Genomic DNA, 18,154 nt, shown 5'->3' with positions numbered 1-18,154 from the left:
AAATGTCTGGAAAGACAAAGCAAGATGTATTGCTTCTCTTTGAGAGATGGGAATTATGGGCTAAAGAGATTAAATGGCTATATTTAATCCCTGACTACACAGGCATGAAGCTGAGCCACTGCACAGTGTCTTGCACTAGGAAGACTCTTGCTAGATAAGATGAAAACCGGGTTGAGAGTATGCAACTATGGTCAGCTCTTGCACCAGAGGAGCTTTCAAGTGTTGTTGAGTGAGATCTCTGCTTTGGGAGGCTGAGGATGTACTGAATTGGAGGTGGAGTTGGGGAGAGGGGTTGTGATGCACATGTAGAACTCATCTCTTCTGCTGCACTTGGTGTCATCAGCAGACCCAGAGCAATCCCTGCTCCATCAGGTATCCTGAACCCAGTGCTTTGTCTGAGGCAGTGCTGGGAAATGTCTGCGAGGAATCACAAAAAAAAAGGCCTTGAAGATGCCAATCAAAGGGCTGCATTTAATGAACACCAGAAAAGATTGTATAAGGCCTGGGAACAGTCTTCCCTTTAATGGGAAATCAGCGATGATTTCAGCCCTCTCTGGAAGTAAACTCTCCTAGTAATGACGCGAGGGAGGGTCATTCACCCTAGCAAACAGGTCAGTCTTCTGCTTTTTTTTTAATGTAAAGGCAGAACAAGTTGAAATAGTCCTTGCTGTGGTCCACAAGTAATACTTAATGGGGGTCTAAATTTCATAGCCTGAGTCAGCTCTGGCATCAGATCCTTCTTTTGGCTGGACACCTCGGCTGAGATTCACTCTCTTCGGTGCACATGTGGTGACTCAGCCGCTTCCCATACATTGGGAGCTGCCTTTCCCGGCAGCTCCGGGATGACTGTCGCCGTTAGACACTCTGTGGGACACTGACCTCCACCATCGTGTCCCGGCACACGCTGCRCTCCCTAACAGCTCACTCTGACACCAGCTCGCTTTTGTGTTTAAACCTCCCTGTAAACTCCTAGGAAAACCCTTGGGYTTGTCTTAGCTATTTCAACAGGCATCACTTGGACAGGAAATCTCAGAATTAGCCCTGTCTCATTTCCACGTCCAGGAGCACAGATGCTGCGCTGCGGCACAGCTGGAGTCCCCTCTGCTTTCACCACAGGAATCTCCTTCCCTTTGATTCTTCCCAACCTCCATTCCCCCTATATGGGTGGGCAACAGGTATTTGGAAAGAATCACTTGCTGCTGCAACTGTCCTAATTCTCCAAACACAGAGCAGCAGGATGTCTATTGACCAGGGTGAAAAGCTATACCTAGGTAATAAAAGTTATTGTGATAACGGAACAGACTGTACTTTTCTCCTCTTCGAACATTTTCTGTTTCTTTGACAGATTCTCACTGAAATAATGTAATAAATCTACGTTACAATGAGTATTTTCTTCTCTTTTGTGTTTGTTTTATTAGTGAATCATTTGGTACTTTTTGTCAACACCTAATTACTTATCCTAGAACAACAGTTTGGCCACATGCTGTTAGCACCTTAAAAGAGCTTTTTGGACACAAACCTCAGGAGATTTACCCCATAAATTACTTGCACAATGCATAATATTAACAGGGTCTCAGAAAAATACCCCACAAAATTCATTTCTTTCTTATATAGACAGCAAAAAAAAAAAAAAAAAAAAAAAAAAAAGCAGCTGTTTTGTGCCATAAACTAAGATTTCTAACATCGTCTAACAAAGAAACTCACACAAGTGGAGCTGAAAGTCATTCAGGTGACAGAAAGCTAATGGCTTGTGATGGTCCTTCATATGTCCTTACGGAAAGATGCCCTGAGAGAGAACAAAAAGGTGCCCCCAAAAGCAGAGTGTGTTCCTTGCAGGAGCAGGAAGGGAGAGACGTGGTGCTGCACGCAGCTCCAGAGCATCCCCCTAATGCTCTCGCTGCCACCTCGTCCTTGCTTGCAGCCTGTCCCCTGCCACACTCCTGCGCTCTCAGTAAGGAAACACTCTGTCTCGAGCACTGCCGCAGTGACAAAGTCATCCCTGGATGTGTCCCCAGGTGTCCCTTGCTCCTGCTTCAGCCCTTGTTAGGCAGGTTCCCTCCGGGGCTGAGCAGAAGTCAGAGAATCCTTCATGGCCCARGTACAAGCCAGCCTGGTGCCACTATGTCCCCGGAGCAGAGGGGTTTCTTCCCAGCTCCCTCACACAGTGCTGGCTCTGTGCCCTGCCTTCCAGGAAAATCAGTGCTTTTGCTCAGGACTGGGGTTGAAGGAAGGAAAGGATGCTGGGGCTCCTAGAAACCAGCTATCATCTTTGTGAGGCTCTTTTGTAAATTTTCACTGATGTCTCTTCTCCTTCCTATTTTCCAGTCTGTGGCTCTTCCCAGGGGCTCAAATACAGTATTTCCTCCCCTGTTGCTCTGTCCCCATGCCCTGCTGCTGAGAGGGGGMAATGTGGGGGGACCCCCTAGGGCAGATGAGCTGAAGAAGGGGGTGCACAGCAGCCAGCAGAGAGAGCCAAAGAGCACCGATAGTCCCATTTATGTTCTACATCCCCGCCTACAAGAGCAGACACTCAGGATGGGTCTCCTCTGAACCAGGGGCTGTACAGACCCSTGGCTACACTCCAGCACAGAGAGCAGGGCTGGAGACAGGATTTGGGGAATTGGGAGCATTCCCTGAAGCRGCAGTTTTGGGGCCCAGAGCTGTGCCAGGATGCGGGCAGCACTSGTGTGCTGCTGAAGGCCTTTTCCCCAAATTGAGTGTCTGCTCAATGGCATTTCTCATGTCAGATTTGTCAGTTTTTATAGGTTAAAAGGAAGATAAATAACATGAAAATAAGCGAACTGTTTTAACTAGGCCTGAACCCAGTGCTTTTTATTCTCGTGATAACCTTTAAAAAATTGGCTGCATCCAAATCTTCTATTCCCTTGGTAATTTTGTTGTTGCTGTTCAACCACCGAAACAACTCCCTGCTCGCTCACTTCTTCCAAAACCTCACAGTCTAATTGCTAATGGCAGGGGCAGAGGGAGGAAGGCTGGAGCCCGTTTAAAGGATCAAGGAGCAAGACAGCCCATCGTGGTCACCCTGACACGGTGCGCGGTGGTCACTGCTCTCTGCAAGCTGAAGCTCTGGGCTGCAGGGACGCTGCCCTGCCCGAGAGTTGTGTTGTGCCTAGCGAAATGAGCAGGAGCGAGGAATACAAGCTGTCCGTGCGTGACCCAGGGGACTGCGAGAGCCTGGGGCTAGGCTGAGCATGGCAGCCCGGTCCTGCCCTCCCGCACGGATCGGTACATCACCCGGCAGCATCTTGCACAGCTTGAATAAACAGCTCGCTGCAGGCGGTGACAGGAGGATGAGATGCACGCTGATGCCTTGTGCTCCTAGCTGCAAGAAACAGCTCCTGTTTGCTCTAGGTGGTTTGGTCCTGTTTGGTCTAGGTGGCCAGGACACACTATAATCAGTCCCAATATCAATGGCAAACCCTCTGCCACCATGTACACATGTCCTTGCTTCTGCAGTGCCCAGCAAGGTGTCTGCTGGCTGGCACTGAGGTCACAGTGGCCGGTGAGCACCACGTTCTGCTCTGCATATTCCACATTCTGCCAGGAGCGGCCCAAAGCGGCTGCCCCAGCACGTCCATCTCCATCATATGGTGTGAGGGGAAGAACACCCAATGATACCCTCCTGATTCTGGTTTCAGTCCTTGGAAGGAAGCCTGGTCATCGCCCGAAGGACAGAGGTCAACAGCAAGTAAGAAAGTTGGGCCCAAGCATCATGTTTGAACTGGAACTTTCAGCAGAAGAGTGTGAGGAAAAGGCAGCAGCTGTTCTCCCTGAAACCTGCATGCAGCATTTGGAAAGCAGTGACTGGAAAGAACGGATTTCCAGCATGGAGACCCTTCAGAGGACTGTTGGAGAGATGAAGAGAAGCAAGATACCCTGYCAAGCCCTGGTGAGACTGCTGTCAYGGAAAAGCAAGGAGACAAAGCTCCAGGTGGTACAGAAGAAACTTCAGACTATCACCTTGCTAGCTCAGAAAGGGAACTTCTCCAGAACATCTGCTCAAATTGTCCTGGAAAATGTGGTGGAAATGGTGGGAGATGTGTTATGCAGTGACAACGCAAAAGAAGCCCTGACAGCTATAGCGGAAGCATGTTCACTGCCTTGGACTGCAAAGAGAGCTATGTCACTGGCTTTCTCACAGAAAAACTATAGGACCCATTCCATGATCTTGAAGTGGATGTCAAATGCAATTATGGAGTTTGGCTTTGTGGGGATGGAGGTTAAGACKCTGGTAAGTCCCCTGAAGGTTGCTCTTACTGCTGTTCACCCAGATGTGCAGACATCAGCCATCACCCTGCTGGGAGTTATTTACCTGTACGTGGGAGATCCATTGAGAGCTCTGATAGAGAATGAAGAGTTTCCTCTTCTCTCACAGATAAATGCTGAGCTGGAGAAGGTGTGTGGGCAGATCCCACCAATTCCCTGTCGCGTCAACCCCATGCCATMCCTGGATGATAGGACTCAGGAGGACATAGAGGAGCACAGGTGGACTGAGGCCATAGACATTGCTGACAGGATCACAGCAGAGCTAGTGTCAAAACTGCAGGAAAAGAACTGGGAAGTGCAAAAGGAAGGGTTGGAAGAGGTTGTAGGCATTCTCAAGAATGCTAGATTCATCCAGCCAAACATAGGAGAGCTTCCAAGAGCCCTGAGGGCTTGTCTCTGTGACTCCAACCCCACTCTGGTACAGATGGCCCTCAGGGTCCTCCAGCAATTGTCCACAGCTCTAGGCTCCAACATCAAACAGCACATGAAAGACTTTGGCTTTCCTCTCATTGCTCTCTTTAGGAAGAGTAAGAGCAGCATAAGAGCTGCTGCCCTGGCTGTTGTGAACATCTGGGCTGCGCAGATCAGCCTAATGGAGTGGCTGGGCAGGGAAGACGTTTCAGGGGATCTAGGGAAGGAAATGCCTTTCCAGAAGGAAGAGCTGGTGCAGTGGCTGGCTGAACAGCTGCCCACCCTCCAGTCAGCTCCCTCATACCTGCTTCAGTGTGTGCCTCACCTCTACTCCTGCTTGCAGGACAGCAATGAGTATGTGCAGACAGCCGCACAGGCAGCCTTGCCGTTCTTCATAATGCACCTTGGTTTTGAGAAGATGGCTGAAGTCACTAGCCAGCTGAAGGCATCTGCAAAGGACCRTGTACTTGCAATACTGGAGAACGTCAATGGTAGTCCATCAACCAACTCCTCTGCTCTTGCTCCTGTTATATCACTTTCCAAACAAGCTRGAGTGACCGCTGGGGTCATCTCCCCTTCTGTCCCAACCTCACCACCTGTAGGACCAACCTCCTCTTCACCAACACCAGCTAAAGTGCCATCACCCAAAAGCAGTGGAGAGGAGAACCAGAGCCTCAAAGACCTCAACTCAGGAGGAGCAATCCTGAAAGACAAGGGTGCAGCTGAGGGGAAGGCACAAACTAAGTCCATTCTGAAGGACAGTGAGAGTAAACTGGGACCTGTCTTCATCATTGTCCCCAATGGGAAAGAGCAGAGAATGAGAGATGAGAAAGGCAACAAAATGCTGAAGTGGAACTTCACTGTTCCTAGCAACAGGTACGTTGAGCAGCTGAAAACTCAATTGAGTAACTGTGTGTCCAACAACCTTCAGGTAGAAATGTTTCACTCCAACTTCCCACACCACATCAAAGCCTTGTCCATAATGACCAAGCATTTAGAGAAGGAGAAGGAAGGAGTTATCAGCTGCTTGGATCTGATTCTGAAATGGTTAACCCTGCGTTTCTTTGACACCAATACATGGGTGCTTATCAAGAGCCTAGAGTACCTTGATTTGCTGCTGACTTTGCTGAGCCAAGAAAAGTATCAGCTGATGGAGAATGAGGCCTCTTACTTAYTCCCATATCTGATCATGAAGATGGGGGCATCAAAGGAAGCTGTCCTCAGACTCGTGCACACGGTCTTGAAGAAGATATACCTGGTCTATCCAGCTAGCAAGGTATTTGGCTTCCTCATGGAAGGGGTCAAGTCCAAGAACAGTAAGCAGCAGGTAGGATGTCTGGCGGAGGTGGGTTATCTTCTTGAAGTACATGGCCTAGATATATGTGAGCCCAGCCCAGGCAAAGCCTTAAAGAGGATAGCTGCCTTCCTGAGAGATGACAACAGTTCTGTTTGCAGTGCTGCCTTAAATATCATGGTCATAGTTTGCAAAACTCATGGGGAAGCCATATTCAAAATGGTTGGGAATCTTCCTGAAAAACACATGAAGATGCTGGGACAAATTGCAGCACAGACACCCACTCAACCAGAAGTCCCTCCAGAGCARCATCTCTGTGAAAAATCTCAGCAGGTTACATGCACAAGATCTGAAGTCACCTATCAGCAGGCAGGAGATGCACCCTCAAAGTTTGAATTGAGGTGCTCTCAAGAAAGAAATGTGGATACAGTGGACATGGTTTCCCAGGCATTGCCACCAGAGGTAGATGAGCATAAGAGCAGGCTGGTCACCAAAAGATCTAGCCGCTTTAAACTGAAAGATATCATTCATCTTGACACCATCCCTGAATCTCAGATCCTGTCCCTCCCAAACACTGATAACACATCTCAGAACATCACCTTAACTATCAATTCCCTTATTTGTCACATTAGCAGTAGTGACACAGACACTAGAATGCAAGCAATAGTAAAAATTGAGGAGATCTTGAGACAGAATGACAAAGTAGAGACCATGTCTGGTCATATTAACCAGTTTCTTCAAGCAGCTTTCCAGCAACTCAAGTTTATCTACCAACAAAAAGAAGCAGAGGAGAAAATGCAGAAGGATCAAGCCATTCTGCTATGTAGCTACATCATCCAAGCCATGCTGTCTCTCTTTCAGGAGGAGAGACTGGCCCAAGAGGCAACCATGGAGGTGCTTAAGGAGGTAATTCACAGTCTCATTATCCTAATGCTACACTCCCTGGTGGAAGATCTGGAGGAAGACCAGAAGCTCATACAGTCCATTAATCTCCTCTTGAAGAGGATTTTGGAAAAATCTGACCGGACAAGGATCTTCCGTGCCTTGCTCAAGCTGCTCCAAGATAGCCTGATCACCAAGGGCAGCCCAGACAAGTTCTCTGACTTACTGGGCAAGTGCTTGTGGCGGGCCACCCGGCTTCTCCCAGGCACCATCAGCACCATCAACCTGGACGAAATCCTGCTGGATGTCCACGTACTCATGAAGGCTCTCCCAGATGAGACAATGAGGCAGTGCACAAACAAACTTCCACTGCGGGCTCTGAAAACTCTGCTGCACACCTTGTGCAAGCTGAAAGGTGTGGGGATCCTGSAACATCTCACCCTCATTGAGGACCCATCCGAGTCTGAGGTGGAAGCCTATCTGCGAAAGGCAATTAGACCTCTTCCTAAGCAGGTGGCAAATGAAACAATTGTAGGGACAGGGAAGGAAGTCCCCAAAGAAACTTCAAGGGTTGAAAAGGATAAACCAAGTGATTGTTTGGAGGGCATCTTCCAGAAGATTTGTTCCAAGGAAAGCCTGAGAGAAGGTCTGGAGGAATTGTATGAATATAAGAAAAAATGCCCTGAGGCAAAGTTGGAGCCTTTTCTGGGAAACCTCTCCCTCTTCTTGCAGAGCTATGTGAAGCAAGGCCTGGCCATCATCCAGACAGAGCAGGACACTAGCGAGCACATTTCTTCTTCTTCCTCAGGGATATCCCCTCATGTGGAAGGATCTCGCCTTAGACCAACAGTGACTCTGGGAGGGACCACAAAAGAGGAGGAGGCAAAACCATCACGTCACTTGGAAATCCTGCCATTAGCCAAGCAACAACAACATGAGAACATGATGGTCCACAGCAGACACTCTGCCAGCCAGCTCCCCTTGGAGGAGGAGGATGTTGTGTCTCTCTCTTCTTTCCGAAGACCTGCAACAGCAAGATCCTTAAGGACGTGAAGAAGCATGAGCAGAACTAACACCAGGCCTAGCAGCAAAGCTGCTGGGTGTTTTATCACTGGCCTTAGAACTTGCTAGCTCTTTTCCATACACTGCTCAGCAGGCAGATGACGTGAATGGCTAAAAAATAAACAACTCTACCATGAATATCAGGTGCATTATCTGTGAAATGACATGTTGGAGCCTACATCTTCAGGGCCTACAGATCCCAAGACCTGGTGTGAGTAGCTAGTTGATATTCTGTAGCTGTTGTTGTTGTTCTGAACATGCAAGAGCAGGGACAGGTAGTGCTGGGGCAGAAGTACTTGGGAGAGGAGCATTGAAAGCACACGTTCCCCTCGAAGGGTGTCCCTCGAGCTCTGATCTGGGCTCCTCTGGTGTGCAGGCAGAGACTAGCCCATTCCCCAAAGGCAGGAGGCAATCCTAAATGGCAGGAGATGCAACCCAAGCAAAGAGGAGAGGTTGCCCAGCACCCCTGCACAGTGCATCTGCTCCAAAGCACGTCTGCGCTCATTGTAGCCTCCTCGCTGTGGGGTTGCCCACACTCTTCCTTTAAACTGCAGCAAGGAACCAGACAGCCAGGCACACAGCAGATGTGCTATAGCACTTCTTTTCTGGTGGCAGAACAGTTGTTTCCCATAATTTCTGCCATTCATATACAGTTCCGCCTCTTCAATGCAAACACCTATAGGACTTGCTATTTTTTTTTTCCAGAGCTCAGTGTCCTGCTTACATGTCTCAGCATGGCATAGCATTTTAGACTTTTCAAAAGCAGAGTGAAGGAGATAGAGGACTTGGAGCTAAGCTGAACCCCCGAGGGGGTGACTGGATAGGTCACAGAGCAGACCAGGGGAGCTGATTGCCCAGTCAACCCTGCAAAGGTCCTTGCAAAAGCACAGATTTTCTAGGGGTAACAGCATTCATGGCCAGCAATACAGCAGACAGTGCTCTGGCTCCTGTGTGAGAGCTTGCCTGACACCAAGATTTTCAGACAGCATTGCTGCATTTCTACAGTGAAGACAATTTTTAGGAGTCTACCGAAGGTAAAGGCTGCAATAGGAAATTCATTACAGAAAGTATTTTGTACCAGTTTCTGTTTTCTCTTAGGTAAAATCAGTAAGACACAGAATTTCAAACCCACTTAGGTTTGTCAAACTAAAAGAATTTAAGAGACTGAAGTTGCTATGGACGACCATAGAATGCCAATGCATTATCCCAAGCACATTTTTGTATGTTTGCCCAAGGACAACTCTGCTATTCTCATACTAAAACACTTTGATTTGTGTTTAACATTGCTCTTGCCTGTAAGTTCCTCAAGCCAGGAGTCTCTGCTTTGTGTCTTGTACAGTAAGAACTTCAAGGATACACACTAAATTGCAAAGTTTATTTATTAATGGATAAATCAACCAATTACAAAATACTTCTAGTGCTTTGGACTCAGGCAGAGTCCCATGTCAGCTGCCTGATGAACACAGCAAACCCATGTTTTTAATTAAAAAGGAAAAAAAAAAAAGAAATATACAACCTTTGAGCGATGATCTGGAATGCCCTCAACATCAGGATTATGATCTACAAGTTATTCTGGCTTTCACCTCCTTGCTCCTGACAGGGAATGGCATGTAGTGGGGTACCTTAGCCCAGCAATGGTCTAAGGTCTCTCTTTGGCTTTTACTCAATACTCATATTGGTCCGCATTTTGTTAAGAAAAAGGAAAAGGTGATTTGTGCTCAGRTACCTCCTGGGGAGGCTTATGACTGTCTCTGTCATGGAAGAGCGCAGAAAGGACCTGCAATAAGAAACTGCAACAGAAAGAGTGTGAGTAGGTGTCAATTTACCCCCATCCTACMTGTTGGAAAAGGAGCCCTCAAAGCCATTTGTCCTTCTCCACAGCTCTGCAGAAGAACAAAGAGTGAGTGGGCCACCAGAAGGAGAGATTGAGTGAAATGCTGCACACGTTTCTTTAGAGAAAGTTGACCTGGTACCCTCTGCTCTTTCCTGGTTCAAGTCAAACTCTCTCTTCTAATTGCTGGAATCATGACCAAACTGCAGAGGGACAGCATCAGATGATACCAGGGGCAGGGAGATCAATGAATTATAAATAAATACACTAAGAGCAAATCAATCAGAGAGATAAAAACATTAGACAGAGTCACACTAATTAAAAATATAATAATCCAGATAGTGGACATTTATTTAAAGTGATGCAATTACAGCTTTTAATCATCTTGGTTTAAATTAACAGCAGTGAAGTGTCTGTGCAAAAGTATTCCCTGTAATGAACCGGTATTAGAAAGCCAGTTTGGATATCTCTCCCTCTCTCTGGCTAATTCTCTCTCCTCTCATKGTAAAATAACCTTTCGATGCCTTTTTCTTGAGGAGTCTTGATGATGAAGACACAATATGTGAGCTAAATTAGATCCCCTTCAAATATTCCTCTTCTTTCAAGCTGTAGAAATTGCTGGTATCAGTCATTCTGCCTGGGGTGCTGACGTAACCACACTTGAGGAGAACATCTGGGGGCCCCAAGAATCATTATAGGGAAAATAAAATCATATACTACAATCAGTCAGCAATTAAAACGCAGGATGCAGGGGCAGGGGAGGGGATCCTACAAGATGCTGAGCTGGCGTGGTGGTGAAATCAAACGGTAGATGTGTGATCTGCTAGGGCTCCTTTGTCCTTCTCTGGGTGAGATGAGAGGAGGCCRGAAAGTTTCTGATTATCTGCTGCCCAGCAAAATGGTTTGGAAGCAGCTTGTATTAAATCAGGTCTGGAAGGGTGACAGATTTAGTACCTGCTCACAGTCAGAGAGCRGGTCTGATCCTTTCTTGGTCTGACAGAACCAGAAATGATGTGACCAAAAGCAATGCATAGCTTTCAAGCTGGAATATAGTGTTAAGGGTGGGCTCATCAGGCACTGGAGAATCAGAGACTTAATTTAGAGGCAGGCAAGAAGTGATCCATACTGTGTGTGCTTCTGACTTAGCAAAGTGGCAGGTCTTATCTGCTCTGGGCAATGATCATTTCTTTTCTCCCCCAAATCCTCTTGTTCCCACATATGCACCTACMGTTGCTATAGAAGAGTATCCTTCCTACAGAAGAGACCTATACATAGCAGTGAAGACAGTGACAAGTGCTCAAGTAATGATGGATGTGTAGATATTAACAAACATCTTACAGGAAAAGTTACTGAAGGCAGTGATTTCCAGATATGAGTGTGCCAGTGTGGATTTGAGCCAGCAGCCAAGGAGAAGCAAGTCCCTGTTGGCTGCAGCAGCTCTGCTGGTCTGCAGTTCCTCATGTTCTCGAGCCAGCAATGCTGTCTTCTTCCTGTGCCTTTGCTCTGTCCCCTTGACATCATCTACAGAGGCACAACAGCCAGAAAGCTCCTGAGTCCCAAACTCCATTCGTTGCAAACCGCTAACTTGTCTACCCACCAGCTGGCACCAGCACGGTGTTGGTCCCGCTCACAGCATTTGGATGCTTCACATCTTTTCTTTTTGTTTTTTTTTTCTTTTTTTTTTTTTTTTTAAGTCTGCAAGAAAAGGGACAAGGGGAAAAAATGTGGGGACAGAAAAACATTTTGGGACCAATTCCTGAGTGGGAAATGCACAATATGCAGGGAGGGTATATGTATGAATCCGCATGTACACACCTACACACGTGTGTTTCTGCCAACATATGTCCCTGTTCTGCTCATCCACTCTGATTTTCTGGCCATTGTCACCAGGCACAATTACCTGTCTGCATATTTAGTTCTGAGCACACAATTAAAATCAGGAGCCTTTTGAGAAGAGAATTTCCTCTCTCTAATTAGCACCAAGCCTTCTTCTTTTTCCTGTTTACCCAAACGGTGTGCAAACATACAATGAAAGAGCAAGTGAGAGTCATGCAGTCCTCACTGCTGWAAAAAGGCAATGTAATTACCTGGCCTGCACATTAAGATTAATAAATATTAACTTTACTTGGGTTTTTACTGTCCACCTAAGATGGAAACAATGAGCTTTACTACTTAATCAAATTAGAGCTATAAAGTGATTTCCCTTTTAGAAGGTTCATTTCTGTTTTGCTGGCAATTAATGTTGATGATTCGAGTCCCATCTTTAAAACGTTTTGAAATACAGAAAACGGCAGAAATGCCACAGTACATTAATGGATCCATAATACACATCAGGTAATAAAGCATGAAGAGGCTGTTTACTTTGAGTGCTCTAATTATTTGAGAGCTTTTTAAAAAAACAAACAAACCCAACATGTGAAAACTTTTATTTCATTTGGATTAATTTTTAAAAACAAACAGGAAAAAAACCCCACAACCTTTGAAGTGTTGCTTTGAAATTCCTTGCAAAGATAGGTCAGGGCCAAGGCAGACACTTGGGAATAAAAGTCAAAAGCTTTTTCTCTTGCTTTTCTCTCATTAGAGTCTGAAGAGTAGCAGGGACCATCGAAAGGACACACAGCTGCTCTTGCACCGTCTCTGAACTTATCTTTGGGAATCAATGCATCATTTGTAGGAGGCCCTCTCTCCTTGCTGAGCTACAGCTGAGCAAAGTTACTGTCATTGCCTGATCTAAGAGAGATGAAAAACCCTTTAAACAYGTACCACAACCAAGAAAGGACTTGTCAGCCCAGCTTCGACTGAGATGTAGCCCTCCAGGGCGGTAGACTGAAGCTCCCACAGCTTTGGTGCTCTGCAGAACCAATAGCCTTTAAAAAACAAGACATCTCAGTCAGAACAAGTGAGCTAACAGCAGACATGTGAAGGTCCCAGCATAAAAGGGCCAATGTCACACACAGTTAGGTCTTTTTGTTCTGGACCTCTCCACCTGAGTTTGAAAATCTCCAAAGAGAGAGGTTCTCCCACTGCTCCAGCCATGTCCCATCCTCCCACTGTGAATGTTTTTCCTTGTATCTAGTCGGAATTTTCCTTGCTGCATCCCATGTCCGTGATCTCTTGTCCTTTTGCTGTGCACCTCTGATGACATTCTGGCTTCAAGTCAYGACTAGCTTAGAGGTAGCTGAAGACAGCAATGAGATCCCTCCTGGCCATYTCTCAAGGATGAACAACCCAGACTCTCCTTCACCTCCTTTGTCCTGTGCTCCAGCCCTCAACTGGTCTGATCAGGCAGCACCATGCAGCCTGTATGGTCTTCGTGGTGTTAGCTCAGGACTTCTGCTCCTGCGCAAAGCACAGGGTTATACAGAACCTGCACCCAGGTCTGCTGGCCTGATTTTTCAAAAGCRAGATCATTCTCCCTGCTGCAGAGCATGAATTTCTTCACCAGTCATGTGCATTTGCAATGCTATACAAGCCAAGATAAATTTGCCCCCAAAGTAATAACTTTTCAATTACCTTCATTACTCCTTGCTCAACACAAGCACAGCATAGCACTCCTTGAGGGAGCAGCTGAGTATTTCTCTCCAGGGTGCACATTTATTATTTTAAGAATCATTTAATTTTCCATCTGAACAAAAGGGACAAATGTAGGTCCTGAATGACTCCAGGGCCCCGTTCAATACCACACGGTGCTATCCATCACGTCAATTACACATGGTAGTTCATCTACGAGGAACCTTGATACGCAGATCCAAGAGCATTTGAGGTACCTGGCATGGCTCATATTTCTGGGAGCCCATTAAATGAAGGCATCACAACTGGGAAACATGCCATTATGCCCAAGAAACTCAGGCTAAGCTTTTATTAATAAGCCCTTTAGCACAACCAGCCTGGCTTTCCATTGCCTTTCCTAAACATTACCTTCCCTGCTTCCCACAGGCTCTGAGCTAATCTTCGGCACATGCCTAGCTGGGAAGAGTATGAGACCCTCTTCTCATAGTCGTTATTGGTGGTGCAAATACATCTTCAGTCTGTAAAGCAAGAAATTCCTGGATGAAGCCAGTCCTTGCAGGAGCGCCTGGGGTTGACAGAGTTACAGGGTGTTTGCTCAGCAGCTCTCCCTGCTGTCTGGGAGTGGGTGGACTTCTGTCAGCTCCTAGGAAGTGCAAGAAACAGTGGAGCAACAGTGCTGTCACCAGGCTCAGACAATAATGAGAACCTCATCTTGCTTCAAAGAGCTCAGCAACAGGTACTTGCCTCATGCTGAGAGGCTGCTCTGCGTGATCACATCCCCGAGAAACACAAGTGCTGGTACTCAAGGACAAGCAGCCCTGGGAGATTTCCCTGTGCAATRCTAACGCATGTATCAGCATCGAGTGGCCATGAAATAATACCATGTCCTGGCCATACAAGAGATGTTRTGACCCTGTGCTCGTGTCCCACTGATGAACTTGGAGGCTTTGATAACGTGCTGTGCTGTAACCAGTAAATACCAAAGCAACAGTACTCGTGTATAAAAGGCATACCCTGTCGTCAAAGAGTCCTGGGCCCTTTTGCCACGGCAATCCCTGGTGCTCATGTTGATTCAGTAGCTCTCTCAGTGTTATAACGCACAGGGTAAGCTCAGGTGGGATGAGGAGCAGAGTTCCTTTTACTTTCACTCACTCTTCTTTTCCATAACTGCTTGCCAAGTTGTCCTCTGGCATGTTCCTGGGCACAGGATACATGTGGTGCACGCAGCACTCCCCCCAGCACTGCTCCCAGGTTTTTGCAAGGGGGAGCAAACAGCAAGATTAGTTAAAATGACAAACAGGTTGCATAATGTGTCGGTGAGGAGTTCTCCACAGGGCTCATAGGAGACAACCTGGAAGTTTAGCTAACTGGAAAATCATCTCTGATGGTTGTGGAGGTAAAGGGCTGCTCCTGAATTATCACTGTTCAGAGAACCATTGCCAACAGGGCATCAGATAGAAGATATCTCGTGTACTTGCCTTCACTGCTGTTTTCCCATCTTTGCTCAATTCATGTGATAAATAATGTATTTATTTATCATTCCCAAATTATCACGAGTCTGGAAATGCCCAGCCTCATTTAGCAAATCACCCCCCTGCAGTGCCAAAAAACATATGGATCACTCAGACCTGGTACTTCTGCCTGCAAGGACCTCTAAAGTGTCTAAATGACAAAACTCCCTTTTAGTCCGATCTTAAGCACTGTTGTGCTTAAATCTTTGCAAAAGACTAAGTTAGCCTGTGTGTAAAGACAAAGCCTGTAGTATGTATAGCTATTTTGTTTTTATCTCCATCTCCCTCTTGAAAAATAAAATACTTTAATCACATAGACTGCCTGTCAGATCTAAGCCTATGGGAGCAGTTTGCATTGCTGAGGAAGGTTTCTTAGCAGATTTTTCAAGCCGTGTGGGGTGGGCTTTTTACAGAAAGACCAGAGCACATCCCTCACTGCCAGATATGAAGGAACAAGTGGGAGAATTGCTGAGTTTTGATGGCACCAGCAGAGAAAGGGATGGATAGATGCTGAAAAGAGATGCTGATCCCAGTATTCTGGTGCAGATGAGGAAAATGTATAACCACGTTTTCATGGTAGTTTTTAGAGGATGCTTTTTGTTTCCCTTTTCTGGCAATTAGACAACAGCCACTATCATCATACAGAGGACTCAAAAGTAACAGGAAAATCACATGGCTAATTAGCTTCACWAGTTCCCCCTGGAATACATTTGTTGAGCAGGGTTGGATTTCTCCCCTTCCCCCTGTAACTGATCCTCACATTAATTACACTGGAAACCTGACTGTGCCTGGCTCAGATGGAGTGTTTTACTACTTATACATTCTTTGCTGGTAAGAGATGCTCTTGCTATTGCACAAGTGAAGATACGGATTTGAAGGGTTTTATTTCTCCCTTGGGAGGCTGCAGCTCCAACCACCTTGAAGCAGTAAGACTGAGGCAGAGGCAGAAAACTCTGAGGGGAAAGCAATAATTCCCATGATCTGTAAAAAAGAAATAATTCTCATCTTTGTGTCTATCCTTTCATCTAATTGGAGAGGCTAAAAATGATGTATTTTCAGGTGAATAGTCTGTCTGGGAGAGAGGAGGTAGGATTGATTCCAGAATATGAGCTCTCAAGGATAGCACATGTTCAGAATAGCTTGCAAAGAGGATAATGTGAAGTGGTTTTTGCAGAAAATGTGCTGGTGATCCCTTCCGAACAAGTACTCCCATGGAGTAATTCATCTGCGATATGATCAACAGCCAAGGTGAATTTGCAATCCAAAATATTTCGTTTCATACACTGACGAATACATTTTTGAGGAACAAAAAACTGAGTTGCTGAGAGAAGGGTGATTATCCCAAGGATAAAAGAAGATACTGAACTGGAAGCTCAGGATTTATGTGACAAAATATTTGTGCCAGCCACTAATATGATCTTTAAAATAGGAACAACATACCTCTATTTTTCCCAGAACACAGTGTCTATTTTGATTCCTATCTCTTTAATATCAAGGCCATGATATCTTCTCTTTCATCCTGTCACTGTCGGCCACCCCACACTTTACCATGTCTTTACATGGTGTCCACCTACAGCCAGGGACAGTGTCAGCCCCGCAGAGTGTTCGGATATTTAGTATCCTAGACGTTTTTATGTGACAGCCCAACAAGGTTCCATGTCAGAGTAACAAGAATTATATCTGAGTCAGGTAATCATACAAAAATTTCATCACCTCAAAAGTCATTTTCTTCTGAAAGAGTGAATCTCTTCTCCACTTCTTATTTTGCACTAATACAGAGCTTTTCAGACAAAGATTTTAAATTAATTGCACTCCTCAGTAGGTTAATATGATCAAAGGAACTAATAGGCTTTAACATGTATTTACATGATACAGTCCTTGCAAATTCTAAGACGGAATCAAGAGATTTGTGATAAATTGTCTGTGGATTATTTGCCTGCCTGTTATGCAGTGGAGAAATTGTCTGTGTCATATTGCAAAAGTAAATGGTGGATTTCCCTGGGCTGGAAAATAGAAGCTTTTCCAATAATACAATACCACTGTCACCGACTCCTGTAAATGCAGAAAAACCTCAGCACCAGACAGCGGGCAAGATGAGGCCCACATGCAGAAGGGAAGAGGGCTGATCCCTGCAAAGCCAGGCTTTGTAGCGCTGGGAAGATGCMCACAGGCAGAGAGGCTTCTGTGGAGCCAGAGGGGGTTGAGACAGATGAAACAGGAGAAATGAGCAGAGGCTAGAAAAGAAACTACTTATCAAGGGGCATTTTTCTCCAGGAAGATCTAGCGAAATTCACCTAATGAGACCGATGCCATCTTCATCATTAGCTGCCTAAATTGAGTCAAGCCAAGATGAGGAAAAATGCACTGCGAGAGGGATGCTGCTCTGAGCAGGATCCAGGCAAAGTCTAGAGGGCTGCTCTATTTGAGCATTGCTGGGAAGTGCGTCCATTCGGGCAGGAGATAATGACAAGGGCACATGGCAGATAAGCAGCGATACTTTTGCAAGAGAGAGAGGCTCCAATCTCCAATCCAAATTAGGCAYAAGAGCGACCTGAACCCAGGTTTACTACGTTTTCTACGACAGCCCATCAGTAGTAGAGCCAGGTAAAAATCCCATATTTTTTTTCATGGAAATTCCACAAAATCTTTCTTTTTTTTTTTTTTTCAGTTCAGTTTCATTTTTTTTTTCAGCAGCTTTAATCCAAAGTTTTAAAGTTCCCTTTTTCTTTCTTATTTTTTTCCTATCTTTCTTACCTTTTCACTTCTGCTTTGTTTCAATAGAAATGTTTAGTTTTAATGAATGCAAGAATTTTCCTTTACATTGACCTTTTAAATACACGAGATAAATATGTGTTACAAACTCTAGTTTGTTTTTGAATAAAAACAGATGAAAAATTGGCAATCATCCAATACTAGTGTATGAATACAGGGTCATTTAAGCCTTTTTTCCCTAGACAATATTGTGCTGAAATTGATACAGTCTTAAAAAGATTTTTATTTAAATAAAAATGGCAATTTTTTGATCTGAAATTGTAAAAGCTTTTTTGGCCAGCTGTATCGGGGGCCTGCCTGATTACCGTCCATTCTTTCTTCTGACAGGACTGCACTGGGAGGAACGGAGCCCATGTCTGCAGCTGGGCTCTGAAAGGCTCAGTCCTGAGCTCTGCCACCCAGCAGTGTCCACCCAGCAAACAGGGACAGTGTGGTGAGGGGCTGTCAACAGACTAGCAAGTTTGTTTAGTTCCAGAACAGCATCATCTTTGAAGAGAAAAATGACCTAAAAATTAGAAAACAGAGAGAAGAGAAAGTGAGAAGGAGGGGGAAAGACCTGCCATTCTGACATCCCTTCTGCTTCTCTACACTTGT

General features: G+C 45.7%; 1 pseudogene; it reads left to right on the top strand.

Moving 5' to 3' along the window:
- Positions 1-3,733: 3,733 nt before the first annotated feature.
- LOC112952408 lies at positions 3,734-7,927 on the top strand (annotated as a pseudogene).
- Positions 7,928-18,154: the final 10,227 nt, after the last annotated feature.

This window comes from Nothoprocta perdicaria, unplaced genomic scaffold (genome assembly GCF_003342845.1).
Source record: "Nothoprocta perdicaria isolate Ctin4 unplaced genomic scaffold, notPer1 scaffold_4, whole genome shotgun sequence".
Classification (NCBI taxonomy): domain Eukaryota; kingdom Metazoa; phylum Chordata; class Aves; order Tinamiformes; family Tinamidae; genus Nothoprocta; species Nothoprocta perdicaria.
Note: the sequence above shows the minus strand (reverse complement) of the source record. Positions and strands in the feature narration are given on the sequence as shown.